Source organism: Corapipo altera, unplaced genomic scaffold, assembly GCF_003945725.1.
Source record: "Corapipo altera isolate COAL_440 unplaced genomic scaffold, ASM394572v1 295, whole genome shotgun sequence".
NCBI classification, from domain to species: Eukaryota; Metazoa; Chordata; class Aves; order Passeriformes; family Pipridae; genus Corapipo; species Corapipo altera.
In genome coordinates this window covers 3,608,498-3,615,296 of record NW_020884936.1, presented here as the reverse complement: position 1 = coordinate 3,615,296, position 6,799 = coordinate 3,608,498, and the positions used below count along the sequence as shown (strand labels likewise).

Below are 6,799 nucleotides of genomic sequence, written 5' to 3'. Positions count from 1 at the left end.
TGGGTTTGCCACTTTCATCCCAAGGAAATCCATGGGTGGATGTGCCACCTTCATCCCAGTGAGGCCCCTGGATGGACGTACCACCTTCATCCCAAGGAAATCCATGGGTGGATGTGCCACCTGCATCCCAGGGCAATCCATAGGTGGGTTTGCCACTTTCATCCCAAGAAAATCTGTGGGTGGATGTGCCATCTTCATCCCAGGGAAATTCATAGGTCGATGTGCCTCCTGCATCCCAGCACAGTCCTTGGTGGATGTGCCACCTGCATCCCAGTGTGTTCCCTGGGTGATTCTCAGCCCAGCCCCTGGGCATTCACCCCCAGTGGTGCTTGAGCACTGACTGAACTCATCCCACTTGTATCCCAATGAGACTCCACAGCGCTCCAGGGAAGAGGTGGATGCCCTGGAGCACCTAAACCATGCTGGGCACCCATCCCAAGGACCTTTCCTGCTGCAAACACCTCTGGATGAGCTGGTTCCAAACTCTACACCCTCCAGGAATGAACGTGGCCACACCACATCACCCCCACCAGCAACCCCCCAGTTTTTCGGGGTATTCTTCAGGTGAAACGCAGACGGGACAAACAGGAGCTGCCTCCAAGGGCAACCAAACCCCCTCCCACCATCTGCAGCCTTCCTCTCAGGTGAGGAAGAGGAGTCTGGGAGCAGGGGAGGCTCCGCAGGGCCCCCGTCCCCACCTGCAGAGCCATGGCAGGGTATGGCCCTCTCTCAGTATCTGCCATTGAAATGTGCACATTTCCTAAAAGCAATATGGAACAGCTAAATATACTGCTCACAAATCTGTTTACACTAATAATGGCTGGGAGCCTGCCATCCATATGACTGCGAGGAACCATTGATTCAACATAAATTAACTGAAAATTCCTTGCGGGAGGAAGAAGCTCACGGCGGTTTATATTTAATTTTGGGGTTTTTTTGTTTTGTTTTGTTTTGTTTTTTTCTTTCTTTCCCCTCTGTCTTTCCCTTTTTTTTTTTTTTTTTTTTTTTCCCCTTGTCAGGGGGAAAAGGGGAAACGTGGAGGTGTCAGCACCAGGAGCCACGGCTGAGTTTGGCAGCGGCTCTGCTCGTTCCTCTCCTTATCCACGACGACGAGGACCGGGATAACCCGGCCAACCAGGATTTTTCCGTGCCACCTCCAAGGCCAAATGGACACAATATTTACCCCTTTCCCGCCAGAGATGGGAGGTCCGAGTCGTGATTTTTGTTTAAATTAAAAAAATTAAAAAAAAAATAAAGAGAAAAAGGAGGAAAATACAAAAAAAGCCGCAGAAGAATTGGCAGCTCGTGGCGTATTAGTGGAAATGCTGCAGACTTGGCTCCCTCTCACCTCCCCAACATAATGTTAAATGGCATCAAGACAGTATAGCAGTCATTTACATATGTTGCTTATAGACGCCAAACTTATTAACACAATAAAACTGCTGCCGCTGAGGAGCTTTCCTGCCTATTTTTCTCCCGGAGAATGGCAGCCTTGGAAGCACCTGGCCTGCCTCGTGTGGAAACACCCGGGGCTTGCCTTTCAGATGGCACCCCGGGGGAAAATAAATAGATGAATCAGCCAGAGGCCTCCCTCCGACCACTCCCGAGGGAAAACGGGAGGGAGAGCCGCGGATTCGGGGTGTTGTGGGGTGGGGGGGGGAGACCCCCAGCACCCCCCAGCACCCCCCACCAAGGCACATTCCCTCCCTGGACGGCCATCCAGGTGGGATGGGGCAGCTTCACCCCCCGGGGTTGGCTTTAAACCCCTCTCCTCTGAGGTGTTCCCAACTCCCTGTCTTCACAGCCAAGGTCTGGAAACGCTGGAAGGGGCATCCATATATTTAATTTCCCGGGTGCCGCGTGAAAAGCGACCCCGGGGGTTTCCACGGAAGGAAACACGGAAGCTTGGTGCTTCCGACACCGGTGTTCTCCCCATGGAAAAGGAGGAGGCAGGAAAGCAGGGAAGCTCCTCGGCAGCAGTTTTATTGTGTTAATAAGTTTGGTGTCTGTCAGCGACACGTGAGTGGCTGACATCCTGCCTCGATGCCATTCCATGGAATATTTGGGATGGGAGGGGGAGCCAAGACTGCTGATCCCCCCTAATATAACAGTGCCCCATCCCTGTGGGATTTGGGAGGGGAATCTCCCGGCATCCAAGCAGGGACAGCCCCTCTCTCCGTGGTTTCTTTGCCCCCGGATCGGTGTGATCTTGAAGGGAATATTTCTTCCTCAGCTAATGGAGCAAAGTCAGAGTGAGCCTGGGGGGGGTCAGACAGGGAGGGGTCACGCTCTGGTGCCATCCCAGGGAGCACCCAAACCCTCCCTGGGGCTGGATGTGCAATTTCCTGGGATGAATTTTGCCCGGCTCTCCCGGAAAGACGTTTTTTCCGCAGCGATGACCCCGCCGTGCCTGGAAGAGCATTCCTAAGGGGACATCTGAGAGCCCTGGAGGGAGGTTTGTGGTGGGGCATTAGCTGGGAGGCCAGTCTTCACCCCCAGAAGCAGAGGGGAGGCCTGGCTGCCCCACAACCCCGTGGCTGAGCTCTTCTTTGTGGTATAAATCCTCAAAACAGGTCTCAGGAACTTGTTGTAAAGCACAGAGCTCCTCACCAACATCCCCAGGAGATTTAAAGGCTGGGATCTGGGAGGAGGGAGACGTCCACTTGCAGCCAGGTCATGGCAGTGCCACACACCCACCACTGCTGCCACTCCAGGGACCAGGATGAGCGACCAAGGTCAGGATTTTGGGGGGCTGGATTGCAGCCCTTGTGACAGGGAAGGGCTCAGGGACCCCCAGGACTCCCCTGCCAGGTCCCCAGGGAGGACCATGTCCCCTTTCTGCAGGGCAGGTGATGTCACCCACAGAGCCACGTGTCCTGCTGGTCTCTGGGGCATCAGCCCTGCTCTGACAATGTCCTGAGCAGGAGATGCTGACACTGCCCAAAATCCACTTGTTTCAGAGCTGGAGTGGGTGAACCAACTCCTCACAGGCAAACAGGGGGCGTGGGGTTCCCAAGGCCGGGGGAAAGGTCCCCAAGTGCCCAACCTGTGCACATCACTTTGACTTCATGATTGGGAACACCTTTCCCTAAAATTCCAGTCCTGTGGTACCACCTTGCTGAGTCAGCAGAAGTGACCAGAAGTGACCAGAGCATTCCCTGTCCCAGGTGCAGCCTGGGCCAACAATGGCTGAGGTGCCACAGCTTTTGGAAAGGTTTTTTCAGGGCTACAGCACCTGCACCATCATCTGGAGATGTTTCCAGGCTTGGAGATGATCCCAGCAGGAGCTGGGGGTTCAGTGTCTACGAGGACCTGGGTGCAAAACCCTGTTTGCTTGGCAAGCCCAAAATCCCTGTTCCTGACCCGTGGCTGCTGCCACCGAAGCCAAAGGACCACACCAAAGGGCCTTCAGGACCTGCCACCTCTGAGTGTGTCACAAACCCACCAGGACCTGTCACACCAGATCCCACCAGGTCAGCGCAGGCTTTGCCTTGCTGGAGAGGTGAGGATGGGTGGATGCAGCCCCCATGTGAGACCAGTGGGACCCTTGTGTAGGTGGGTGAGGATCCAGGAGCATCTTTCCTTGCTGGAATGATCTCTTCCAGCCCATAACTATGGGATCTGAGTGGCTTCCCATTCCCAGAGTCGGTGCTGGGATCCTCTCTCCATCAGCCTGACTCCATAGACTCCACAGCCATCCATCCCTGTCACATGTACATCTCTACCACCATCCCCACCATTCCCATGTGATCTTCATCCATCCATCCATCCATCCATCCATCCATCCATCCATCCATCCGTCCATCCATCCATCCATCCATCCATCCGTCCATCCATCCTTCAATCCCTTCGTCTCATATGTGCATCCATCAGGTACGTGGTGGGATTCTTGGGAATCAGGGCCACAAATTGGACTTCAGTGATCCTTGTGGGTCCTTTCCAGCTCAGGATAGCCTAATTCTGTGATTCCATGATCCATCCATCCCTCTATCCCTCCATCCATCCGTTCATCCGCTATCAATGGACCAATGGACAAAACCACCTTAAAAGGGACACTGAGAGTGGTGGGATGAGCAACCTGCTGGAGTTCACTGGGCCAGTTCAGGGACAATTTATCCCCATCCAGGATATTCCTGAACCAAGTGAAATTTAAAAAAAAAAAAAAAAATCAAATCCAAAGAAGCAAAAAAAGGGGGAGAAACCAGGGGCCTCTTTAACCCCCCAACCCAAAATACAGCCCCATTTCTCCCTTCTCCACTTCAGGGCTGCACTTGGCGGCTGCTGAGGAGAAACCCGGGCAGGGGATGGAGCTGTGCCCACGGGAAGGGCAGGTGGGAGAGGTGAGGAGGAAATGATCCCCGCACTTTGAAGTCTGGTCAACTTTTAACATCCCGACCAGCTGCGCCCGCGGCCACGCTCCGGGGCCTGATTTGGGGCCTGATTTTCCACATTTCTGCCCTTTGATGCCGAGGCCGGCGTGTTACAGATTAACGAGCCCGGGCACCCGCAGCACCTGCCGGCAGCGTCGGGATCCGGCCCCGGAGAATCCCGCCTGCTCCCGGGAGAACGGGATACGGGCAGGGATCTGCGTCCCAGCCGGGAGAACGCGGCCAACCCGGGCGTGCGGGTGGATGTGGACACAGGGATGGACCCGCTGTCCCTCTGCCCACCCCAAGCGCCCCCATAACTGACCCTCTACCCCCAACCCGCCTCCAGTGTTTGGTGCCTGGCCCTCTCTCCCTCTCCTTCCCTCCTCTTTCGTTTGCTCCTTGCAAAATCCCCGCGGTTGTATTTTAACAGGCACCAGACCCCCCTTTTCCCCCTCCAGCACCCCCTAATCCCGGCGCAGCCCCCCCTGCCCGGCCCCTGCCGGGTCCCTCCGCTGCGCTCGCTCGTTCGGCGGCTCTTTCGTTAAAAAAGAAAATGTCTTTCTCCTCCACCCGGAGCTCCTCCCGGCCAGCAATCCAGCGGGAAGGCAGGAGCCCGGCTCCCCTCCTCCCGGGAATGCAGGGGATACATAAAGTTTTCCTCTTAACAAACCACGGACACCTCGAGCCGGAGCAAGACACCCGCTCGGGGGGTCCGCGTTTATTCCCGCAGGGGATAAAAATCCTTCTTGAATTATCCTGGAGCCGGGAGCAGGCCTGGAAGCGGAGGGGAAAAAAAGAAATTTAGAGATAATTTTGGGGTTTCTCGCCCGGTTTCAGCGTAGCAGCTCCTCGGTTCCCTTCGGAGCAGCCAAGGAGTCTCGCCTGGACACTGAGCCGGGACTGGAAACCACCGGGGCAAACAGGGAGGAAAAAAAAAAAACAGAATTAAAATTTTCAATTTTTCCCGGAGGGCCATTTATCCCCAAACCAAAGCAGCTCCCTCCCCCCCAAAAATATGCTCCTGTGGAGACGGGGCGCGGAGGGGAGATGCTGCCGGCGGGGATCCCTCCGGGAAGCATCCGGAGCGCGGCCGCCTTTTCCATTTTTCCCCCCGCGCAGAAGATGCAGAAAACGGGTGAGACCCGCACGCAACGAAATCCCGGCCCCGCGCAGAGCTCCGCGGGCGCGGATCCCGCAGCGCCCGCTCCGCACGGGCGGCTGCGGGAGGGCAGGGGCGGAGGGGCCGCATCTCCCCCCGCCCGCCGGCCCTGGGGGCAGAGAAGAGGGCGAGGGGGAAGAAGAAAAAAAAAAGAGAGAGAGAGAGAGAAAAATTACATTAAATTGAATTAAATTGTATTAAATTGATTTAAATTAAATTCCACAAAGGTCCGGAGCCGGGCACAGCTCCCGTGGCTGAGCCGAGCTGTCCCCGCATCCCCCTTCCCTTCCTCATCCCCATCTCTTCCCTTTCCTCATCTCTACCCCTTCCCCTTCTTCCCTATCTCTTTCCCATCCCTTCCCTTTCCCATCCCATCCCTCCGCGGGTATTCCCCTCTCCGCGCCCGGTGCCCTCTCCGCCCGCTCTCTCACCTAACTCCGCTTCTTTATTTTCATTTTTAATATAAAAAAAAAAAATAAATGGAAATACATTTGAAAAAAATCTATTTATAATATATTTTCAGTGTCGATTATTTTTTCCTCTCTCTCTCTCTCTCGCGCGGAAATAAAAATAAAAGCGCTTTTGCCGACGCTCTCGCTCCGGTTTTAGGCTTTCATTTCTCTGGGATTTCAGGGAATTTTTCCTTTCCTCTCCCTCCCCGAAGCCTTCCTCCCCGCAGCCTCTTGCGGGAGCGCGTCCGCGCAAAGCCCGCGCAGCAGCAGCGCTCTGCTCTCCGCGGGGGGAAGGATCCCGCGCGGAGTATTTCAATCCAGCCAAGTGGAAAATAGACTTTCAACCCCCTTTGTGCGGGAGGGGAGGGCTCGCCCCCGCCTCCGCGGGGCCAACAAAACTCCGAGCAGAGCCAAACTGCGGAGTGAACTCGGGACCGGCCCGCGCAGGGGGCTGCGCGCCCGCGCATTTCCCCCCCCGCGCCGGGGAGAAACAGCCCAAAATCGCCACTTACTGGGAGCTTTCAATTTTTTTAATTTTTTTTTTTTTTTTTTTTGGAATTCCCAGGATCGGACCCGTGGGAAGAGCTTTTGTCCGCGGGAAAGGTCCTGCCTCTGGAGGGGGGGGTTTACGCGGGAGGCGGAGGGGCCGCGGGGTGGGCTTCACCTGTCCTCCCCCCAAAACACACACCCGGGCCGCGGAGTTCCGCGCTTCGGTGCGGGCAGGTTTATTTTATTTATATAACTAGCGGGGAGAAAAAAAAAAAAAAAAGGAGGAGGAAAAAAAAAAAAGAAGAAGAAGAAAGAAGGATTTTTTTAAA

At 55.3% G+C, this 6,799-nt stretch overlaps 1 pseudogene; it reads left to right on the top strand.

Annotated features, from left to right (window-relative positions):
* The first annotated feature begins 5,417 nt into the window (after nucleotides 1–5,417).
* Nucleotides 5,418–6,799, top strand: part of LOC113955243 — an 8,385-nt pseudogene continuing 7,003 nt past the window's right edge.